This window comes from Hippopotamus amphibius, chromosome 2 (assembly GCF_030028045.1).
Source record: "Hippopotamus amphibius kiboko isolate mHipAmp2 chromosome 2, mHipAmp2.hap2, whole genome shotgun sequence".
Classification (NCBI taxonomy): Eukaryota; Metazoa; Chordata; class Mammalia; order Artiodactyla; family Hippopotamidae; genus Hippopotamus; species Hippopotamus amphibius.
The window spans coordinates 208,243,103-208,266,932 of record NC_080187.1 but is presented as its reverse complement, the minus strand read 5'-3'; the positions used below and the strand labels follow the sequence as shown (position 1 = coordinate 208,266,932).

The 23,830-nt window shown below is 50.4% G+C and overlaps 1 protein-coding gene across 1 annotated transcript in view; it reads right to left on the bottom strand.

Moving 5' to 3' along the window:
• SMAD3 (SMAD family member 3) overlaps window positions 1–23,830 on the bottom strand; it is a 119,429-nt gene that overhangs the window by 26,937 nt on the left and 68,662 nt on the right. The window lies entirely within an intron of this gene.

The following is a 23,830-nucleotide window of genomic DNA, read 5'->3' as shown; positions in this document are numbered from 1 at the left end:
ACGCAGAGGGCCGGGAGACCGGAGGAGCTCTGTGCGTGCTGGGAGGGGTCCAGGAGGAGGACACAGGGGCCCATCCAGCAAGGCCGAGGGCTCCCAGGCTGCCAGAGTGGCCCTTGGACCCGCCAGCCCCTGGGATGCGCCCCCTCCCCGCCCCATCATGAATGGAAAGGTCGGGCCAGGTGGAGGTGTGCAGGGGCACAGGCTGAGCTAGGAGAGAGCTCTGCAGGAGCCGATGTGAGGACCACAGTGGTGCTGCGGAGAGGGCAACAGCACACGGGCGTCTCTAATCGCTCTCCACACTCGCCCAGTTCCTTCCTCACACGTTGGAAAACAAGGAAAAAACCCTCTTTTTTTTTTTTTTTTTTTTCAATTGGTGTTTGTGACAAGGCAGGCAGGCAGAGAGGACAATGAAAAGGACTTTTAACTGGGCAGAGCCTACACTGCAGCCCTCTCAGGAGCCCCTTTCAGTGTGAGAGCTGCTTGCAGGCTGCCCCGGTGTCCACACCCACGGCTCTCCCAGTTCAGAGCTGAGGCCTCAGCGGTCGTGCGTGAGCAGAGCAGGGGCCGGGCCTGCGACTGCACACCAGGCTTGGTTCTGCCACAGTCTCGGCTGGGCCGAACCCACCACCCACGGCCGTGTCCTGTCCCTGCGCAAACCACATCTTCTGTGGTGACTTGGCCTCTGAGCAGCTGATCTGGCGCCCAGCGCCCCCCCGCAGGCCAAAGTGTGGTCCCTGGTGGACCAGCAGCACAGGTCCACAGAAGCCTGTCAAAAGGGCAGGATGTCAGAGCCTACCCCAACCTACTACATCAGAATCTTCCTCTAAAATCCCCGGGTGATCTGCAGGACAAGAAAGTTGGAGCAGTGCCACAGGCCATGACAACTGGGGAGCTCAAGTGGCAGGAGTGCGGTCAGCCAAGAGTAAGGTGGGAGGCAGGGGGCGTCAGAAGGAGGAGATGAGAGATTTCAGGGGATGACAGGTATTAGACGGGTGAGGAGAGTCCATGCACACAGAACGCTTTATCTAACACGTATTTCATGAGCTCCTACTCTGTGGCACTAGGGATACGATGGTGAAGGAAAGAGAGTAAAAGAGACCACGGAGTGGTCCTGCTTCCACGGAGCTTCCAAGGGAAGCCCGACATTAATCACATACTCAGGACAGCTACAGTGACATACTAAGTACAGGGACCACAACAGCATATGGCCCTGGGGACCCTGCTTCACTGAAGGGCAGGACAGGGCATCTCTGAGGAGGTGGTGGTTGACCGGAAAATCTAAAGGGTAAGCAAGAACTAAGCAGTTTAAGAAGTGTGGGAGGAGGGCATTCTAAGTAGAGAACAAAGCACGTGCAAAGGCCCTGGGAAGGTGGAAAACGTGGTGAGGAAGGAGACCAGAATGCAGGCCAGAGTGACCGGAGAGGAGGGAGGCTGGGGTGGCAGGCAGGGGTGCCTCTGCAGGGTCTCAGACACCATGATGAGAGGTGCTGCCTTTTCTCTAAAAGCCATAGGAAGCCCCTGAGATGTGTAAGTGGGCTGAGTGTGTGCGTGTGTGCACGCACACATGCGCGTGAGACAGGCCCTGTGATAATTCTGGCTACAACGACAAGCAGACAGGGGCTAGTGGCGGTGGAGAATCCGAGTGGATGAGGTGGGTCCTTGTAAATAAAGAGGCACCCAGAGGCACTACTGCTTTTGCTACAAGATGGCCCAGCCTAGGACCCCACTGGTCAGGGGGGCAGGACTTTCTAATAGCTGGGCAGGGCTGGTGGAGAGGCATTTGAAGCTGCCCCTCCTGCCCCCGTACAACTGAGGGCATCCATTTTCCTGAATAAATGGAATTTATGGACACTCTGCGAGGGAGGGCCTTGTCAGATGCAACCAGAAGCACCAATCAAAGAGAGAGAAACAGGAACCCAACCAAACTCTCCGAGCCACTGGCCTGGACAGGGCAAAGGACAGACAGAGGTCAGAGCTGGGCTTGGGACTGACGGGAGCTGCTGACTAAGGGCAGCCCAAAGGATGTAATTACCTCCCTCCTGTGGGGCCCCAGACCAAGGAACCCCGACAGCCCAAAAACAGTAATTAGCAGGCAGAACGAGAGAAGACAGCCTGGGACTCGCCCCTGAGATACACAAGGCAGACGGCCAGATGTGGAGTCATGAGACCTGGGGTCAAAATGAGGTTCTACACTTCCGGCTGTGAGACCCTGGGCAAGTCCTGAGGTCTCCGGGACCCTCAGTTACCTCATCTGTAAAATGGGAACATTCTCCACCTGCCCCTGACCTCACGCAGCTCAGTATCCACACAGAAGTGCTTTGTGAAGCACCAACCAATGAGCATTATTCTTCCACATCACCATGGCCACTCGCCAAACCCGGCCCTGGATAAACAGGGTGAGCTGTCGGGCTGAGGAGGAGAGAAAGGGAGAGTGGGAGGTGATGAATGCGGACAGAGAGGGGCTCAGCTGTTCCCATTCTCTTGCAAAGCCACCATGTGCCCATAGATAGAGAAGTGGCCACATTCCCTCTTCAGTGTTGGACAAAAGCCCCAACAAAGAGCCAGGTGGACACGGAGTGGGGGGGTGGGGGGGTGCTCTGCAAGGGGAGGCCTTGGAGAGAGGCTCAGACCAGCAGCGAGGAAGGAGTGGGCTGTGGAGGGAGCCCCCTACCCCTACCTGGTTGACGGAAGACTTAGCCCTCTTGCTTGAAAACAAAACAAAAAAACATGCAGCACGATGCACAAAAGCCAGGACATGGAAGCAACCTAAATGTCCATCAACGGAGGAATGGATAAAGAAGATGTGGCGCATGTATACAATGGAATATTACTCAGCCATAAAAAGGAATGAAATAACGCCACCTGCAGCAGCATGGATGGACCCAGAGATCACCCTGCTAAGCAAAGTAAGTCAGACAGAGAGAGACATATACCATATGACGTCACTTACATGTGGAATCTAAAAAACAATGGTACAAATGAACCTACTTACAAAACAGAAATAGAGGCACAGATGTAAAAAAGAAAATAGTAATATAGGGCAGGAGGAGGGGTGGTGGTGGACGACACAAAAGAAGGGTCCCCGTTTCCATGGGGCAGACGGCCTGAGACAGGGAGCGAAAGGCCAAGTTCCCGTCAGCGCTGCACTGGACCTGGGCCTCAGGCAGGGAAGGTGGCAGGGACAGGATGCTCTGGGCACTCCTGATGTGCAGGGACACTTACACGCTGCCCTAACATCCTAACCCCCAGGACCGGGACGGCCGAGCCAGAGACCCAGAGTGACCCAGGGCCCCACACTTGCTCGGGGCCCTGCAAGGGGGAAAACAGCATGGAACGGGCAGAAGTGGGACACCTCGGGACACACGAGGCTCAGACATGCTACGTGACGGAGGCCGAGGTCTGGGCGTGATGTGGCCCTCATGGACTTCGGGAGCTGAGGGTGGGGAGCAGAGTCAAGGAGGTGGTGAAGGAGGGCAGGAGGCTCATCACATCTGTGTGCAGAGCCTTCAGTGTCCTGAGTCCTCATCCAAGCCTTTCTGTGCTACGTGGGCTGTCTCCTCTCAGGGCCTGAAGAGCCTGGCTGTCTACCTGAAGAATTCTGGCAGAGAGAGTTTCAGGCACAGCGGAAGGAGGGTGCGGGGGCGGGGTGGTAAAGAGGAGGGGGTGGTGGTGAGGATGGAGGGGGACAAGAGATGAAGGCTGGGAGAGAAGGTGGAGGGACGGTGGAGGGAAGGAGGAGGGGTGAGAGAAGGCCCCCCTCCTCTCATATCCTCCAGTGATGGAGAGTGCGAGGGAGATGGACGGGAGGAGCAGGGAGGTGGAGGGAAGGAGGGGGGAGGGGGAGAGGACGAGGGGGAGGAGGGAGTGAGGGATGGAGGGAAGGGAGAAGGGAGGGGGAGGAGGGAGGGGGAAGAGGAAGAGGAAGGAGAAAGGGTGGGAGGAAGGGATGGGAGAGGCTAAGAAAGTCCTTCCGTCAAATACAACACACTGAATGGATGCATTTATCTCCATCCTGCCCGAGACAATGAGCAGGAGAGGAGAGCAGACAGAAGTGGAAAGCAGATGGCTGAATGGGAACAGACTTAGCAGAGTGGAGTGAGCTGAGACCAAGTGCCATCAGAGGAAGCTAACAAAAGTGATTCCATTTGGGCCTCAGAGCCCGGGAAAGACTTGGGACTTGGAGGCACCACACACTTGTCAAGACTCCGCTGAGAACAGGAGGATGGGTTGACTGTCTACAGAAGAGGCAGGCAGATCCCAGCTCCTTCCCCCTCAAGCCTCCCCAAAAACAGGACCTCCCCAGTCCTGCCAGAGACAGGTTTGCTCTCTGGGGAAAACGAACTGGAGAGCGGGGCTCTGGACAGGGCCTCAGCTGGGGGCGATGCTCAGACAAGCGCTAGAAGCAGGATTTCATGAACGCTCCCCTGCTCACCAGGCACCCAGGATAGTGGCAGCCAGGCCTGTGCCCCCACCCCTGCCTGTGGAGGAATTAAACAGCTCAGTCCACGAGAAAAGACCTGCAATACTGACATGTGGGGATCCCCCAACAAAACAGCCCTGTTCCTGCCAGCTTGCCCTACGGGGAAGCCCACCTGCTAACAGGCCTCTCCCATCGCATACACGGAGCAGGCAATCCTTTTTACTGCCACCCTCTCAAGAGTGAACGCACAGCCGGAATCCCCAGCCAGTGAAAGAAAGCCTCTAACAGGAGGCACAGACATGGAAATAAGTGGGGGAGAAAAAAAGAAGTCTGAGACAATGCAGGGAGCAGAAGAAAACTTCCAAATAGATAAAAGAAAAACCACTCTCAGGGAGACGAGCTATTGTATCCTAAAACAGGAACATTTATAGACTATTGAAAAACACTCCTGGAAATAAAAAGAATATAAATTAAAAATTCAAGAGAGACTTCTTGAGTTTTTCAAGGACTTCCTGAGTTTTTAAACTACGTGCATGAATCATTTTGATAGTATAATTTAAATTTTTTTTTAATTAAGGAAAGTACAGATCAATGGAACCTCATGGAGAGTTTAGAAATAGTCGCATATATGTGGACAGCTGATTTTCGACAAAGGTCCAAGGACAATTTAGTAGAGAAAGAATGGTCTTTTCAACAAATGGTGCCAGAATAACTGGATGGCCATATGCAAGGAAAATGAAATCCAATCTATACCTCGTACCCTATATAAAAAAATTAACTGAAGTCGGTCATAATAAAAAGCCTAAAATTATATGACTTCCAGAAGAAAACACAAGAGAGAATCTTTGTGAACTTGGGATGGGCAAAGATACCATATCAGAAATATATTCCATTTTTTTAAAGTTGATAAACTGGACTTCATCAAAACTTAAGCTTCCAATCTTTGAACGCCCCTGTTAAGAGAATAAAAAAGACAAGCCACAAATTGGAAGAAAATATTTGCAAAAAGCGTATATGTGGTAAAAGACCTATCTTCAGAATATATAAAGAACTCTGGGGACTTCCCTGGTGGCACAGTGGTTAAAAATCTGCCTGCCAGTGCAAGGGACACAGGTTTGATCCCTGGTCCGGTAAGATCCCGTATGTCATGGAGCAACTAAGCCTATGTGTCACAACTACTGAGCCCAGGTGCCGCAACTACTGAAGCCCACACACGTAGAGCCTGTGTTCCTCGACAAGAGAAGCCACCGCAAGGAGAAGCCTGTGCCTCAGCCAAGAGCAGCCCCCGCTCGCTGCAACCCACGTGCAGCAACCAAGACCCAACGCAACCTAAAAATAAATAAATCAATAAATTTATTTTTTAAAAAAAGAACTCTGACAACTCACTATTAAGAAAACAAACCACCCACCTATCAAAAAACAAAACAGGTAAACGATGTGAACAAACACCACACAAAAGGCTATAGAGATGGCAAAACCAGAACATGAAAAGATGCTCGACACCACTAGTCATCAGAGAAGGGCGAACTAAAAGGACGACAAGCTGCCCCTCCATCACTCCTAGAGTGGCTACTACTTAAAAGACTGTGCCACGTGCCGGCAAGGATGTGGACTAACTAAAACTGCACGTGTTGCTGGTGGGAATGTGAAATGGCACAACTACTTTGGAGAACAGTTTGGAAGTTTCTTACAAGTTCAAAACATAAACCCACCATATGATCGACATCTGCTCCTGAGCGCTTACCCAAGAGCAGTGAAGGCATCTGTCCAAAGATGTGTGCGTGAATGTTCGTCCCAGCTGTATTTATAATGGCCCCAAACTGGAGATGACCCAATGCTTCTCAACAAGTGAACGAATAAACAGACCGGGAAACAGCCAGACAAAGACTACGACTCAGCAACAAAAAAGGATTAACTGTTGATACAAACAACGTGGATGGATCAAAAAATAATCACTCCGAGTGAAAGAAGCCAGGCCTGATTCTGTTTGTGTAACATTATACAGAGCAATGTACAGTAAAGGGGCAACACAAACTTACATCTGCATGACCGCAGGCAGGTGGGAGGTTGCCTAGAGATGGGGTGGGGGGGGAGGGGGGGACGGCAGAGGGGGCTTATCAAGAAGTGAAGGCCACGTTGCTACCTTGATTGCAGCGGTGCTTTCACAGGTGTATACGTGTGTCAAAATTTATCAAGCTGTACACTTTAGATATGTGCAGTTTGTTGCATGTCAGCTATACCAGAATTACAAAAAAAAAAAGCAAGGGTTTTGGGGCTTTGGACCTGAATAAACCTGGATTCAAATACTGCCTTTCTGATCAATAACAGTGTAAACTTGATCAGATCGCTTAGTATCTTGGTCTTAGTCATCTATCATCTGAAATAAATCCCTTCCCTGGATGGCTGGGACGACTAAATGACACTCTAGGGAAAGCCTTCGGCATATAGTTAGCACAGAGTAAATGGCACGAACCCATTGTCATTTTTGTTGTGCAACTATTACTACTCCCATCACTATGACGGCACCTGGGAAAGGAAGGTACGCAGGAGGAGCTCCAGAACACCAGACCCTTCCCCTGCCTTGGCCATCTGGGTCCGCAGCCCCCGGGGCGGGGCCACAGTGAGGCCTCGGGCGGCCTCGTGCTTCTAGTTTTCACAAGGCTTCTGTGCTTCTCCTCTCAGAGCAGCCCCACCGTGATGCAATCAGGTCACAAGGCAAAACACTCGGTCCATCCGAGAGACAGGGCTAGCCTCCTAGGATCTCACAGCAGTCTGCGCCCGGGCTGCAGCTCCCAGGCAGCTCTCCTGGCTGCCAGGCTGGGCCTGATGGTGGGGAGACAGGCACGCTCTCCAGCTTTGGAGCACATGACCACCAGCCTGGCTAGGCAGTATCCTCCACAAGTCATCTGGTCCACGCCCCTGCTTCTGGGCCCCACCGTTCCCAAACTCATGATAAGGAGGGCATCTCATTCACGCCCTCCTATGTGTTGGCGACTACTCCTTTTGGTTCCAAGTCTGGGCTGCCCAGAGCCAGCCCTGGTAGTATTCCTTTTCTCCCTCTGTCCCACTCAAAATACGCAGCAATGCTTACTAAAGGATTACTAGGGAATTGGGAGTTTCAGCTGCTGGATTTAATTTAGCTGATGTGTCCGGTACACACCCTCCCCAGCCTTACAGGGCACCGCGCCCATTTTAAGTAAATCCAATAAATAAGTCTTAATTCTACGCTGATGCGACCATAAACATGCTCCATTGCAGGAAAGGGTCTATTTATGACCTACCCCTCTCCCTGACGCAGCCCTTCCTCTTCAGATGCCTTCAGCTGCCGGGGCTGAGCGTGCAGTCCCAGGCATCCGCCTCCAGGCTGGGGTCTCGTCCCACACCCAGTGGCTTCCTGATGAGAGACCCCCAAAAGCCTTTCTCCAGCAACCCTCTCAAGCTCCTGTGACAGAGCTTTCATTCCTTAAATCTATTCTTCACCAGCCGAACCATTTCCTGTGGCAGGAAATTAGGTTTCCTCCCATTGGCTCCAAGTGGGACCCGTAAAGTGTCCCAAAATGGTGGTGGGAGCCACAGCCAAGGACGTGGACACGCCAGAGTCCGGAGCTGATGGTGAGGTGGCGCCCGCCAGGGCCTCCAGCCGGAGAGGCGGAGCCAGGGCCACATGCCACTCACATCCCTCCGTCTGGTGATCTGGGGGCCGACGTGAAATACCAGTGGACTTGGACCTGGGGGTGTGGGAGAAGGTTGGGAGCAGAGCACGTACGCTCCAGAAACACCCCGAGATCTATTCACAGCACGCACTGTGTGCCAGGCGCACGGCTACGATGTGAGAATACGAGAATGGCTCAACCCCAGCGTATCCTGCCTTCACTGAGCCCAGAGAACTTAAGGGGCTTGCCCGAGGTCATATACCTTGTACAGCAGCAGGGCCAGTATTCAAGCCCAGACTGGTGCTGAGAAATGGAGGGTGAGAGGGTGGGGTGAACAGGGCTTCTTCTGCTGTCCCATGTGGCATCCCTAACAGGGAACCTGACTTCTTATCCATCATCAAAGAGTCACCGAACACCTAGCAAATCCCTGGCACTGTGCTGGTGACCTGAGCCAAGAAGCGAACAGAAAGTAACTTTGTGAACGCTATTATATTTCAGTTGAAACCAATTTTACTTAACACACACACACACACACACACACTACTAAACTTTCTAGCTTTTTCCAGAGACCAGCTTTCTTTTTCAACTTGTTCACTGAGTAGTAGTATTTCCACTGGTTCCACCTGGGCTTTGAGCGCCAGCGTCCTCCCTGAGATTGCCCCCTCTTGTCTCTCCTTCATACGCGAGGATCAGAATGTGCCTTTCTTTCTTCCATGCCAAGGGCAGCCCAGGACAACTGTCTGACAGAGTAGCAAATATGAAAGCCCTGAAAACACACCTGCCGAGAGGACTGTTGGATTTGGGGGTTCACCCAGGATCATGTCCCTTTGGTCAACACAGCCAAAACCAAAGCATCCTTTGTTTCAGGCAGAAGGACCGCAAAAGGGTCATGCGCCGAGTCGCAAGGTTGCAGGTGAGAAGCCACAGAGGCCTAACATTCAGGAAACAAAGTGTCCTGGTCAGCTAAGCTCTGGCTAAGTGTCCACCTGAAAACTGCTTCTGGAGAACTACAGACAGCTGGGACCTGAGGCCCTTGAGAGCATCTTAACCAATCCCTTCCTTCAGTGGTTGAGGAAACAGACTGATAGATTAAGCACCTCAAGGTCACCCAGCAAATGAACACAGAGCGAGAAGGTGGCCTCCCAGCTGCTATTTCACTGTCACCGAGCCTCACCACTGATGAAGTCTGGAAAAGGTATGTGAGTCCACACTCCCCCCTCAGTAAGCTGAGTGCAACAAAACATAATTTTGTCTTTATTGTATTGAATCTTAAGTTGCCCAAAGTTCTCACTCTTCAGGATGGAAATTTTTTTTAAGTGGGTCTGAGCAATTGGTGACTCTAGGTGGAAGATGTGTACTTTAATTCCTGTCCCATCACTGCGACTTTCTGAAGTTTGATGTTATATTAAAATAAACCATTACAAACAGAAAGAAATTGAGCGATACACTGAATATATGATTCCCCAGACCCTTTCAAAGCTTTCTTTGATTGTTAGAGTTTAAAAAGTGACATTTCCAGCATCGGCCCCTTCTTGTCAATTGGTGCCACAAAGGAGGAATCTGGCAGGGGGAGTGCGGGGGTGAGGAGGGTGGGGTTCCTGATAACTGAGGTTTCGTTCTGCGCCCTGCCACAGCGACCACGTGCTCCAGCCCAGTTTCATAAGTGTCCTCAGCAAGTTCTGTTACGTATGCTAAGCAGAGTTTTTAATGTTCCAGTTTAGATTGGCCTGTGAGGAGCTGAAAACAGGATTTCACAACCCCTGATACCAGTCACTGAACCATTTCACCAAAAACAATCCAATTCCCATCTGAACTTGCCAATGGATAATATCCAGTGCTTCAGGCTGCCGGACTGGGGGACTCCCCATAAAATGCCAGACTGAAGTCCCCTGTGCTGTGCTCCAGACCAACAGCTGGCCCTCACTCCTCCCCACTGGATGGAGTCTCCCCTCCCCTCAGGAGCTTTCCAGAGCAGTTGGCTCAGGTCCATGACAAGTGCTCCAAGCAGAGGGGGCCCGAGTGGGGGCCCTGGAGGTGACAGGAGCCCCCTGGGCAGACCCTGGAGGAAAGAAGCCAAGGAATACCTCGTCCTGCCCTCTGCAGGGGGGCTGGACCCCACAGGAAAACACATCATCTGGACCTTGGGGCTTCTTTCCTCCCAAGGGGCCAGGGATGTGCACAGAGTGTGTACTTCCTAGAAAAGAAGGAGGCTGATTTGGAGAAAGTTCAGCTTAATTATAATCATCTGTAAAGCACACGTACACCAAGAACCTTTCAATGTCCGGCTATGAGTAAGGCAAGTACCCCCTGTTGCTCAACCTCAGCTTTCCTGACATTTGGGGACAGATACTTCTATGCTGGGGGCGGGGGAGCAGCAGCTGTCCTGTGCATCGCAGGATATCTAGCAGCATCACTGGCCTGTAACCTGCTAGATGCCAGTAGCACCCGCCTCCCTTCCCCTCCAGCTGTGATAACCAAAACTGTCTCCAGATATTGCCAAAGGTCCCCTGGGGGCAAAGTCACTCCTGTAGGCCCCTTGAGGACCTGTGGGTTAAGGAAATGCTCTGGATGTGGACACAGGTTTGGGAAAACATAAGCAATTTATACCTCAGAGCACGTGTTTATCCGGCACGTCTCACTCCTTATCTCACTGGATACAGGGATCCTGTGGGGTGGGTCTCCTCACTGCCATTTTACAGATGAAAGATTCATGTGATGTTGAGTGACTTGCCTAAAGTTGCTCAGATCAGCAAGAAGCAGTGCCCTACTTTGTCACCTGGGGGTTACACCCCAAACCCAGCTCCCCATTCCTGCAAAGCACAATGATCATTCTGTCTGAATCAAAGATTCTCCTTGGGCTCTGGTGAGCCCATGGTCGTGGTACCCCCTCCCTTCCCCCAACCCATGCAAAGAAAGTAGTGAAATCTTGAAGGAGGAAGAGGGGGAGAAGGAAGACGAGGAGGAGGAAAGGGAGTGTTTCATTTGAAATCTTTCTATTCCACAGCTTTGGTGTTCGTAAATTTTTTTTCTCCAAGAACCAACTTGACGGGGATTGCTTTTTCTCGAGTGTCAGAGATGCTACAGAAGTCTGGGCTGGTCTCTGGTTACTGAAACAAGGGGAAAGAATCGTTGCCGGGCTTCATAGAACTTTCTGGATGCCCATTTCATCCTGCCAGTTAACATTCACTAAGAATGGAATTAAGCCTGAAGGTCATTTATTTGTTTATTGTTAAAGAGATCACTCACGGAACTTTCAGGACACTCACAGCCCCTGGCAATGTTCTGATGGGCTTGAGGCAAATAGCACACTTCAGCCCAGCTTTTATTACAACCCCCACCCCTAAAGCTCACCTCATAAAATACAGGGAGTTTGAAACGGATGGTGAATCCAGGTGTGTTTAGATACCTCTTCTCACTCTACTGGGTGATTCCGGCCCCCTGTGGTCCTGGCTCTGCAGGAGGGCTGTTCCCATGGCCAGCACTTAGAGGCTTCCTGTTTCCAAACTGCTCTGGGGAAATAGATTAATTTGTATTTTCAGTTTAGGGGAAAAGAAAAGAAAAGAAAATGGCAGGCCGAAGCTCACAGGACAGAAGCACGCAGGAAGAAAGGATTCCTTCCCTCTCTGACAACGTGACACTCTGTGAGCAGTTAGGGGAAGATATTTACTAGCCTCAAAAGCCTAACTCTGGAGGGAAAAGTAAAAAGAGAAAAGAAGAGCTTTTGGAGACTATTAGATCATTATCTCGGCTTAGACCCTTTTCCTCTGAAGAAGAGAAAACTGGGGCTTGAACTACAGAGCTGGACCTTCCACTAATAAATGCCTTAAGACTGAGAAATGTCTTTGATCTCTTAAAAAATAAAAAGGCAGGGCTCCAAAAAGTCACCTCCCCTGACAACTGCTATTTCTCTTGTCTTATCTGCCAGTGAACTTCAATATTAGCTCACTTCACTAAACAAACAATTCTTATTACAGGACTCTTAGTCACTCTGTTTTTCACTTTCTTCCAGCAGAAACCATTAAGGTCTGAGTATCCTCTCCGGGGGCTGCCTTTTCCCAGACCCAGTTCCCAGCCTCCCACCTCCTGCCCCATCAGGTCTGCATGAACCGAGCCCCGTGAATCACTTCCTGTGGGCAGACTGCACGTTTGGGGCTGGGATTGTCTTCCCTCTCTTTTTGGAGGAGATTCTCACAGACAGTTGGGCTTAAACGTGTGGAACCAGGCGATGATGATATCACGGGCTGCCTCGTCCTATCAAAACACATCAAAGTTTCCAAAGACCTTATAGAACATGTCAGGCGGGTGTTCGTGACTAGGGGAGTTGGGGGGGGGGGGGAGGGAGCGGGGAGGTGAAGAGGGCAAATGAGGAGGTTTTGTGTCAATTGCTCAGTTCTGACTTCCTTAATTATGAGTCACTGGCCAGAGAGATAAAACAATGTCACAAGTGCTACAGAGCATGCAAGCAAAGGGCAAACCTGGCAACTTTCTGTGATGCTGGAACCAAGAGGTAGGGTTTCTGGGGGCACTCAGCCTCCAAGCTGACAACCGTTCCTAGTGAAACACCAGACCATATGGGTTGGGAAAGGAACATTCCCGCATTTCGGCCTTAACCACATTTACCACTCTTTTTCCCTGTTCTTAAAAGAGGCCCCAAAGCCTTCAGAATCCTCAAACCTTTCAGGGCAGCCACTGCTGGGGGAGCCGGAAGCAAGAGAGGGGTGGGAAATGACTACATTTCTAGAAAAAGTGAGTTTAAGGACCATGAAGTTAAATAGCTATCTTTGTAAGCAGAAAAGACAGCATTTGCAGGACACCAATCTCTTAACATTCCACAGACGCTCTGCTTCTCTCTGGACCAAAGCTTTACAAGCTTACACAAGCAGTTTCCATCTAACCGGTAACAAAGAATGGGTGTCCTGTATATTTTGGGCATCGCTATCCTGAGGACAATTAAGCAGCCAATTAGCATTCCTCTCAGTCTAAGGGGACAGGCTTCCTATTGTCCCTAAACAAAAGGTTCTGGTTCATTGAGGGCAATTGCACCTAAGACAGCAAAGAACCCCAATGGGCAGGAAGATGGGGAATCCAAATAAACAAAAAGGGAGGATTTCAGAACTTACAACGTCAGGGTGGCAATCGCCTGCTGTTTAAGCTGGCCTCAGCGACTAAAGGGGCTCGGGGCTAAAAGGTGCCCCCCTCCCCCCAAGCAGCGCCACTCAGGAGCACAGAAAGGCTTCCAGGTGACGCTCCCTCCCCCTGGGCCCAGCACACTCAACTCTGTCCCATACCCAGCACACCCAGTCCCAACCAAGTACCCACAGAGTACCTGCCCACCCACCGCCTCATCAGACCCCACTTCCCAAACTGCACACAGACACTGGGAAGCCTGTTTTACAGGTCTGGAAGTGCACAATGCTTAACTGGCTCAAGCAGCAGAGGTAACACGCTGCAGCCACAGGACCTGCACATGGGCCTTCTGCATCCCCAAAGCCAGAGATCTTCAGCCAGCGGCGGGATGCTCACATGGTCTGGGGGTCCAGAGGCTCCCTTCAGCCCTATGATAGGCCCAAGTATGCCTCTAGCTCAAAAACTATCCCATTCTGTGGTGCTTTCTGCAGAGTGACCTCTCTGTTCTCCCCTCTTCAGAGACTTACAGACCCTACTGTCTGACACTCACCAAACTCACCCTCACCAAAGGCATGGGATGATTAAGTGTTAATACCTTCCGTGTGTGTCTGGCTTCCCTTCCCAACTGAGACAGGAGGTCCTTGAGGACACGGAGACCCAGCTTAACTTCCTCTGTCCCCTGGATGGAGCACGGGGCTCGCATAGTATATTTGTTCACAAGTAGGTCACGACAACGGAATTACTGCTCTGTGCAGCAACAACTAGAAGATGGAGGCAGCAAATAAAAACCTCAGGCTGCACCCCAACCTTATGAACCCAATCAAGACATGAAGCCTTGTAGTAAAGAGACCCACAGACGCTCGTTACTGCCAGAAACCCAATACCAGGAATGTTCTCCAAGCCCTCAGCTGGTATCGAGAGGTGCCATTAAAAACAGCAGGGGAATGACAGCCACAGGTGCCAGTTGGTTCTGCTAAAGCAGCCGGTGGCGGGGTTCAGGGAGCTGAAATGTCTGTGAATGAGGAAGTTCTGCCTACTTTACGCGCCGCACCAGAGAAAGACAAAGTCATCTGTGGCTGAGGTTGTAGGCAGACACTGGCTAGAAGGCTTTACGATAAATGTACTCAACAAATATTTGTTGAATGGAGATTTTATCAGTGTTGGATTTACCGGAAGAGAAAGCACGCAGACATCTGGGGCTACCCTGGGGAGTGGACTGGAGCGTTTGTGGTCCTCACACTGGCTGTGCTGCCTAAAGGTGAGGGGTCTCTAGGTATGGGACACCCCATCTATAAAATGATGGGTTCAACCAATCTCTAGTGTCTCCCTGCCTGCTAGCACTGGCATCCCACCTACCTGAGAAATATGCTAATTTGCAGCAAAAAGGAACTTAAATATGGCTGTGTTTACACGTTCCTGCTCCTTGACTGCCTTTAGGCACGTAGGGCCTTGGAGGAAACAAACCTGATTCATCAACAGCAGCAAAGCAAATACACGATCACGAAGAGGGACTACCTGCTTATAAACGAAACAACACACGGCAAGGGTAAACGAGAAAACTTCGGGACTTTCTCTCTGCAGGTTAGAAGAAAACAAACCCCCAAATCCCAAACCTAGCAGCAGTACCAGCAAAACAATGGCAGTCACAGCTGTGATGTGATAGGAAAGAATTAAATTGATATCAAACGACTTCCTGAGAGAGAAGGTGGTTTCAAACCAGAAAGGGGAGGGAGGCTGCAGAATCGCTGACCTCAAAGGTCAGAAGTCGGGAAGCAGGTGCCGTGGCTCACAGACATGGTCACATCCATGGCTGGCTTCGGTGGGATGCGCCCCAGACACGGGAGTAAACACACATGACCTGGTGTGGTTTGTTCCAGGCTCAGGAATCAGAGGACTTAGGAACTGGGGGTGGGGGTGTGGCTCTGAAGACGAGCCATTTACCGCCTCCCCTGTTTCTCCCCACACAGGAGGAGACAGAGGCCAGGCAGAGACAGCATCTCCCTCCTGTTATTTTTTTTCTACTCCAGGAATCCACAATCCCAAAACTATCTGTGGCCCGAAATGGAAAAACTCAGCTGTCGGGGAACAAAGAAGCTAACCCCACAACAAAGGGTAGGGGTTCCCTCCAGGGCAGGAAGACCAGAGGGCCTCTGGGCAGGAGGACCACCTTCTGGCGCTTCCCTCCCTCTGCACGGCCAGCTGTTGGGGCCCCAGTGCCATCCCGGCCTGTCTTCCAAGAAACCTGGGCCCATCTCCCGGGCTCTGTAAACAGCTCTGCCCTCCCCTCCCTCCTTGGCCAGAGCGCAGGACACCCCCTGCCACTGGGGCCTGGACTGTTTGGTAACAATGGAGGGAACATTAAACAAGGGTGGAAGACGGGAAGTGAATCACTGAATTCTCAAACGGGCTCCCTGGAAGGGGCAGGGAGGCGGGAGGGGCCACAGGAGGCTGGGGCCACTTGGGGGGCCTGGCAGAGGGTGGGGAGAAAGCTTCCGGGATGGTCTGTGCTTGCCCCACAACCGGGTGCCCTCTAGCTCCACCTGGCTTCCTGTACCAGGCAAGATCAAGTTCCTGAGTTATCCTGGCTGCTTCCAGAAACATCCCGGGTGTTCTCTGCTCCCTGCACCAGGTGGAAGCAGGAGGAAAGCTGCTTCTCCACAATTCTGTCCCCACGCCCCTTCAACAAGACCCGGACACTAGGCGCATCCTAGTCTCCCAGCAGAGGGAACGGGCTTGGTCTCCTCTTTCCCCTGCTCACGGCATCTATCACCTGCATGGAGATGTTCCTAAAAAACACTGTCCCAATGGCAGGGCATGACTCGAGAGTGCCTCCAAGTGAGGGAAATGTCCTCCCCTGCACCCCTCCTAGTCTCTACTGAGTCCCACTCAGCCCTGATGCCATGGCGCGGCCACCTCCAGCACCATCACTCACCTCCACTGACCCAACATCTGCCCTGGACCTGCAGAGCACCTTCGAAGTCTGGTCTCTGCCAGAATTTTGTCCTGTTTCATTCAACCGGTGTGGGGGGTGCTGCGGGCACATGCAGGCCACGGCTCCACGCCTCTGCAGGGAGAGGCTCCAACCGCCAGTCTGCATCTACCAAGGGCCTACTATGTACCTGACGCTTAGTGAGCACCTCAGTTTTCTTAACGTTCCAAAGGATCAAGGACTAAGGGAAACAGGGAAACACTGAAAATTCTGTGTGCAAGAAGAGCAGGACCAAGGGCACCCACAGTTGGTGCACATCTGTCCTCATCTTTGCTTTCCCGGCTTTCTTTTCATCATTAGCTTTTCCCACACCTGCCTCACCGTCATTCCAGAGGTAACATTGATCAGTTGCTTCCTATAAGCAAGTTCTCTGCTAAGCAGTTGATGTTTATATACTTTAATCCTGATGGACGGGGCCCCATTTTCCAAAAAAAGACAATGAAGTTCAGAGAGGTTAAGATTCTTCCATAAGGTCACACAGCAAGCAGGAGAGCTGAGTTTGGAGTCTGAACTCCAAACACAAAGGCCTAGGGTCTTTCCATTGTGTCGGGCTATTGCCCTGTACGCTCACTTGCCTTGAAGGAGACACTGTGCGAACAAGATGAGACTGGGAACCAGGAACTAGATTCCAACTCTGGCTCCTCTCTTTGCCACCTGGGGTGACCTTAGGCAAGGTTTCCCATCTCCAAGGGACAGTTTCCTTACCAGGAAAAAAGGGGCTATCTGGGAAGACTGTCACGAGGTTCGCAGGAGAGACTGCACGCCAAGGTCCCCCACACACAGAGAAGCACTACACAACCATAAGGTATCACCTAGCACCTTTCATTCCTGTGCCAGAAAATACCACCCAATAAGCCTACGGATCATCCACCCCTGAATTTTTAAGTTATTCCTTGAACAAGTTGGTGACAAGATCAGGAGACTGTGAGATGTAAGAACATTATAGAAACTTCATCTGAGGACAATTTATGTTAGTTTTGGTGGTGGTGTTTTAAACAGTACCAGCCTCTTTGAGCAGGGGCTGAGAGATTAACAATTTCCTCCCTAAACCCACCAGTTTGCCAAGTTTTCTTGAAACTCCCACCCTCACAGATCATGCAAGTGAAGGTCTAAAGCAGTTGCCTGGGTTTCCCAAGTCCCAGTTCTGCTGTTAGTGACTGTGTGTGAGTTACTCCCGCTCCCTGAGCCTTAGTCCTCACCTGTAAAATGAGCAGGTGAGACCAGGTATGTCTGAGGTCTCTTCTCCAATAATCTGTGAGTAACTATTAATCAGAGGCTCACTGGTTTTTCCTCACACACAGAAGACTTCCTCCAGGAGAATTTCTCTGAACAATGAGAAAAGGAACCCATTTCCAGCTCCCCAGCAATGCCATCCTGTCTGGCTCCCTCTGGGGACTGCCCAAATGCCGGGAACTCAACTCCCATGGTCAACTCCGGCCCCACCCTTGTGTGCGTGGCTTTGTGAGGATGAGGGAATCCACAAGGGTAGCTTCCTGCCTGGGCTCCGCCCTCTATCACGCAATGCTCTGAGCAGGAGTTACAGCACTGCGGAAACTGCAGCTCGGAGATTCCGTCCCATGCCTGGCCACAGAAGAATCGCGGGCAGGGAAGGCGTACCTGCTGTAACGTTCAGCGTCAGCCGCTGAGATGCTGTGGACGGCAAGAGGGCACCGTTCTGTGTCTAAAGGCACCGCAGGTCTATCCCATGTAGGATGTCAGGACCTCATGAGCACATCAATGGCTGGCTGTGACACGAAGTCCTTCTGTGCTCCCAAGCACCAACAGGAAACACTAAATAATTACTGATTTAATTAAGGGAAAATTCAGGGGCAAGTGCATTCTACGCAAATATTTGCTCTTTCCAAGCACGTTTTCAAAAGAAAAAAAGAAAGCTACTCCTGCATAAGAAACTTTTAAAGCAAAAAGAAAACAAAAGGAAACACAAGTGTACAAACTCCCCTCTGACATCGGACCTGCCGCCACCCCCTCACTGGAAGGCGAAGTCTTAACCACTGGACTGCCAGGGAGGTCCCGGATCACTTACTTCTGACAGCCTTCACTGAAATTCTTTGCTTATTAAAATGTGAAGATCAAAACTCCTGTTTATATCCGTACAATGAAATATTACCCAGCTGTAACAAGGAATTCATGATTGCAACGTGCAAAAACAGAAGAATCTGAAAATAATTATGCTATGTAAAAGAAAGTACCTGCCTCAAAAGAGTACACCCTGTACAATTTCATTAGTATGAAATTTCAGGCAATTTAAACTAACATATAGTGACAGAGATCACTGGCTGCCTGGGGACTGAGAGGCAGCAGGCGAACAGGAGAGTGAAAGTACAAAGGGGCAGAAGGAAACGCTGATGGACACATTCACTATCTTGATCGTGCTGTTAGTTTCAGGGGTATGTACATACGTCAGGCTCATCAAATTGTATACTCTCAAGATGTACCATTTATTCTATGTCAATTCTATCTCAATGCAAATGTTTCTTAAAAAAAAACCCTTCCTAAACTCTGTGGTGGGAAAGTTATTAGAAACCTGATTTTAAAAGGCAATAAAGGGACTTCTTTGCTGGCGCAGTGGTTAAGAGTCCGTCTGCCAATGCAGGGGACATGGGTTCGATCCCCGGCTGGGAAGATCCCACATGCCTTGGAGCGACTAAGCCCAGGCGCCACAACTACTGAGCCTGTACTCTAGAGCCCGCAAGCCACAACTATTGAGCCAGCGTGCTGCAACTACCGAAGCCCGCGCACCTAGAGCCTGTGCTCTGCAACAAGAGAAGCCACCACCGTGAGAAGCCCACACATAGCAATGAAGAGTAGCCCCTGTTCGCCACAACTAGAGAAAGCCTGGGCGCAGCAACAAAGACCCAATGCAGCCAATAAATAAATAAATTTTTTTAAATGCAGTAAAGCAGGCAAAAGGCCCAGATTCTATTGCTCCCAACAGACGGTCAGAGACGCCTCCTCTGTTCACTGCATGACAAACTGAAAAGAGCCAATGCTGACACATGAAAGCATAATGAATGCACACGACACTCTAAAAAGCTATGACATACACACACACTAAAGAATTCTTCATCGAAAATGTAGTTATGGCCTACCCGCTACATTACGGTCGTAGCTGTCTAATTATTCACATAAAAATGTGTGCAGAGCCATGACTTGATCATGTGAAAAGTACCACTTTGGGCTGACACTGCTCATAACAGTGAAAAGCCTCCAAGCATCCCAAAGCGGGTCATCAAGCTTCAACTTGGCACTGGAGGATCAATGGAGGCCCCCACCCTTTCTGCGGTGGTGCAAGGACTGGGCCAGGAATGATCCACCGAGCAGAGGGACGTGCTGGGGAAATGAGGGAGATGTTCAAACCCGGAAGCAAACTGCTGAGGGCATCACGTGCCGCGCTCTTGCCTGCACACGGACTCACATCTCTGTGCTCTTGATCAACGTGGTGGGCCCATCTGGTGAACTGCAGGGGCCCTTTCACCAGCATCGGAAGACTATTTTGCAAGCTTTAAAAAAAAAAAAAAAATCCTCAAATTTTGAGGTCCCTACGACTTTGCCGTAATCTAGCACAGTGGTTTCCAAATGTCTTAAGACGTCGGCAGCCTCTACACTCACTCAGGCCTCCAGACTCCTCTATTCCAGCCTCTGATTCCAAAACAAACCAGATGTGAACTCTCTGTCCATCAAGAAGCCTGAGATTTGGGGATCGGAGGGCTGCATAGCAGGGCACATTGTTTGGAAACCTCTCATCTAGGACGCACCAAGCAGAAAAAGCACTTAGCACACTTAAGATTGACACTGGGGGGAAGCAAAGGTGGGGGGGGGGGGGCAGCATTAACAAGGTGAAAAATAGAGTGCCGCCGTTCCTGAAAGAAATTCTTTCCAACCCGTTGGTGATTTGTCCTCAAAAGTTCTGCAGAAAGACCTAGTTCACTGCCAACCCAGCCCCGGGGTCGAGTGTTTCTAGTATAATTCCACACAAACCATGGAGGCTCCGTAAACGTTCACAGATGGTGATGAATTCCTACTTCTGGCCAAGTGCACGGGGAAAAAAAACCTAGCTTTAAAACATCTGAAATGCTGATAGCCTGAAACAATAGGGGGACAGAAGACGTGTGGAAGAATGAACACAAAAAAAGGAAATTAAAAGCTGAACAGTTCGGCACAGTGGATAAGAGAACACTGGAAGCCAACTACCTGGTCCAGGATCGGTTTCCTCCTAGCCCAGCTGTGTGGCCTTGAGCAAGTTACTTAAGCTCTCTGTGCCTTAGTTCCTCAAACCATCCTGGGGGTAGGTATTATCATACCCAATTTAAAATTCATGGTGCAGGAGACCGGAAAATGTGAGTGACATTTCATAGCATCAAGAACAGACTGTCCAAGAGCTGCTATCTTCCAACCTGTGCCTCACCTCAGCCCCAGGTGACCCGCATCTGTTTTCAACAGAGTTGTACTGCCTTATCTGGGGCTCCTGGCCCCATGTCCAGCTGCCACAGGGTCCAAATAAGCCAGTACCCGCTGAAAGCCCATCAGAAATAAGAGCCATGAACCAGAAAAAAGAGTTTAAGGCTCAGGAGTCCAGTGGGTATGCAGGAGGCAGCCTTAAGGTATCAGATTTTCTGGATAGTGAAAGATCAGCTTAGAGGTCACCCAACCCAACAACCTCAGGATATAGCACTCTATTAGAAAGCTCCTGAACGTACAGGGCTGTTCCTCAGTGATTTCTGCCTCCTGGTCCTAGTACAATACAACCTTCAGGGACCTTGCAGAACAAGCGTCCTTGGCTGGGCTCTGCTACAGGTCCTCATTCCCAGATCTTTCTGCAGATGAGGACCACCTCCTGGGGACTTCCACGTTAAGCTGATGTCCAGTGAACTTTCCAGGGTCTGAGAACTGGACCCCAGGTTCTCCTTCCCACATTCCCTCTTGAGATTTCCCTTACTGCATCCATTCTGCTTGTAGTCCTAGGGGAGAGGCACAGACCCATAAAAGCACACGATATAAAGAATTTATCAGCGTGAGTAAGACACGGCTGTCTTGAAACATTAAACAGAAAACATGGCATAACAGAGAAAGTGCTTTGAACATAACAGGCACTCGATAAATACTTATTGTGCAAATGACTGCTCCACTGAAGTCAAGAAAGCGCCTCTCTCCTCTTGCCCACTTCACTCGTGGTCAATCTGGGCAACTTCCTAAGAAACTTCCCGTTGCCGGAATTCAGAGACACAGAAGACAGTCACCAATTAATTGGTCTGGGCTGGAGGTCGAAAACAGGCAGCGGCCCACAGATGTTGTGCTTGGCCTACGTAGTGTTTTTTAGATTTTTTAATTAGTTGCCAACTTTTAAAAGCTGGGAGATTTCATATATAAATCTAGAGTTTGGCTTCTCTTGAAAAAACTCAGAAGATCTGGCAACACTTGGCTGGTGCTGTGTCACCAATGTCCCTTTAGATGGGAAATGAGTCCTCAGGGCTGCTCTGTCTTTACACCAGGCCCCAAGCTCCCACCCTCTGCCTGTCCCTGGGAACATCTGAGCTTGCAACTCTAGCCTGCGCTTCCAATGGCGGAAGCATCACTTCTTACAAAACAAAATGGAACCTGCAGGGCCCGGGGAGTGGCCTTTGTAGGGCAATCACACAACCACCCGACTGTTTGTTTGGGATAGTTTGATTCATATCTATTGTCCTGGTGTCATTATTAATGGCATCCTCTTTCCCTCTCAGATTCCTGGTTTGGGTAATAAATTGTATGGCCGCCCGGAGCCTCTGCCAGTTCTATACCTGCCTGGCTCACCCCAAGGACTCTGTACCCAAAGCCTGAGAAGGAAGGCCCCTTGCTCTCTATACAGCTTCCCAACCTGAAGATGTCAAACTTCCAGTGGGGTTCACGCCACAAAGAAAGCCTTCGAACACCCTGCAGAGCAGACTCAAAGCCTCGTGGTCGCTTTCTCGAGGCTGTGGCAGGAGCCAGCTCCAGAGGGTCTGCAACACTGAGTACCAGGGAGGGCTGGGGAGGGAGGGCCAGGACTACTCTTGGGGCAGGCAGAGGTTGAGAGAAAGGAGAACAGAGAGAGAAAGGGGTGTGATAACAATCCCACCCCCCCGGGTACCACTTCTCTTGCTTGAAGGCAAAGGAAGAACTAAGGCTACCCTACCCTTCACCCCCACTTTCCGTGGAGATTAGGGAAGACGAGAAAATGGCAGCTTTTATGGTGAGACAAGTCATCAATTTGTACTTATTGTCTCTTCCAGAAACTTCTACCCTCTTGGATCCAACACATTGACTTGTCAGAGCCAGGAGCATGGCTTCCACCCAGGCCGACAGAAAGACAGACTTATCAAAATTTTAACTGAGTGAAGTTGGGTCAAGGTTTAAAAAAAAAAAATCTAGTTACCCAACATTTGGGGGGCCTTTTGGTATAGCGAGGGGGAGGTATACGTCGCTTTAGAAGGGATGCTTTGCGAAGACACAGCCACAGGAAGGGTAGCAGGTAATGTGAGCTGTTTTTCGTACCAAACAGCAGCATCCAGCCAGCTCCAGGCCCTGGGCTGCAACCTTCTTAAGGATTTCCTAATATACCTCGATTCCAGCCTAGGCCAACAGGGAGGCTTTGTATTTAACCCTAAAATCAAAGTATTCCCTTCCCAATCTTCAAAGGGTTAAAGGCCAGGGAGGGAGTGATTTCCATGAGGGAGAAGGGTAGCAGAACAGCTCCCTCCCTCTAATAAAACTTCTGGCAAGAGCAGACAGTATGCGAGAGGGGAAAGGCAAGGCAGGAAATCGAGTACTCCTGTCTTGACATTTTATACGAAAACCTGACGTAACTGGATATCACAAGGCATCTGAGGCTGATTTTTTCCCCTAATGTGAGCAAACAGAAGAAAATCTGGTTCTTAAAATCCTTAAGGTCCATGAGAACTTAAATCCCTAACCCTCTTCTTTTCCAAAGTGGGCACATCACATAAGAACCTCTGCAGCTGAAATCTGTTTTTCAGTTTGCTTTGGTGGCTGCCTCAGATACGTTCAAGCCCATCTGATTGGGCAACAGAGAGCTAACATAAGGCACAATCTGCATCCAAATGGGCTCCCAACACTTCAATCTCTCAAAGGTAATTTTGTAAATAGATACAGGGAAGGGCTTTCGCTTTGAAGTGGGCAGGGAATCAGCTACAGTTGCTTAAACAGTGATCAAATTCTACAAAAAGGATAAAGAGAAAACACATCAAAAGAAACGGCATTTTACATTTTCCCTGATCAAGTCAGCCAACAGCTTTGGTTTGGAGGGTTAACAGGATGGAGTTTTAACATCTTGGAGGGAGGGGAAGAATTGAAGGGTATTTACAAATTCTCTGCTGGCCTTTGGCCAGGGCTGCTTTTATTGATCTAGACAAACACAAATTATGATGCCTGACACGACTTGTATATACAAATGGCCATCTGAAAAACAGTCACAGACATAATTGAAGGAGACAGTGAGAAATCAAAGGAAGGCCGGGTGGAGGGACAGAAATACCCGGACCCACAGAGCAGCATTCCAGCTGCCTGGAGACGCTGAGCAGGGGCTTTTCCTCTGAGGGGAGGTGGATGTTTACCTACCCAGAGGAGTTCGGCTCCTCTGAGTGC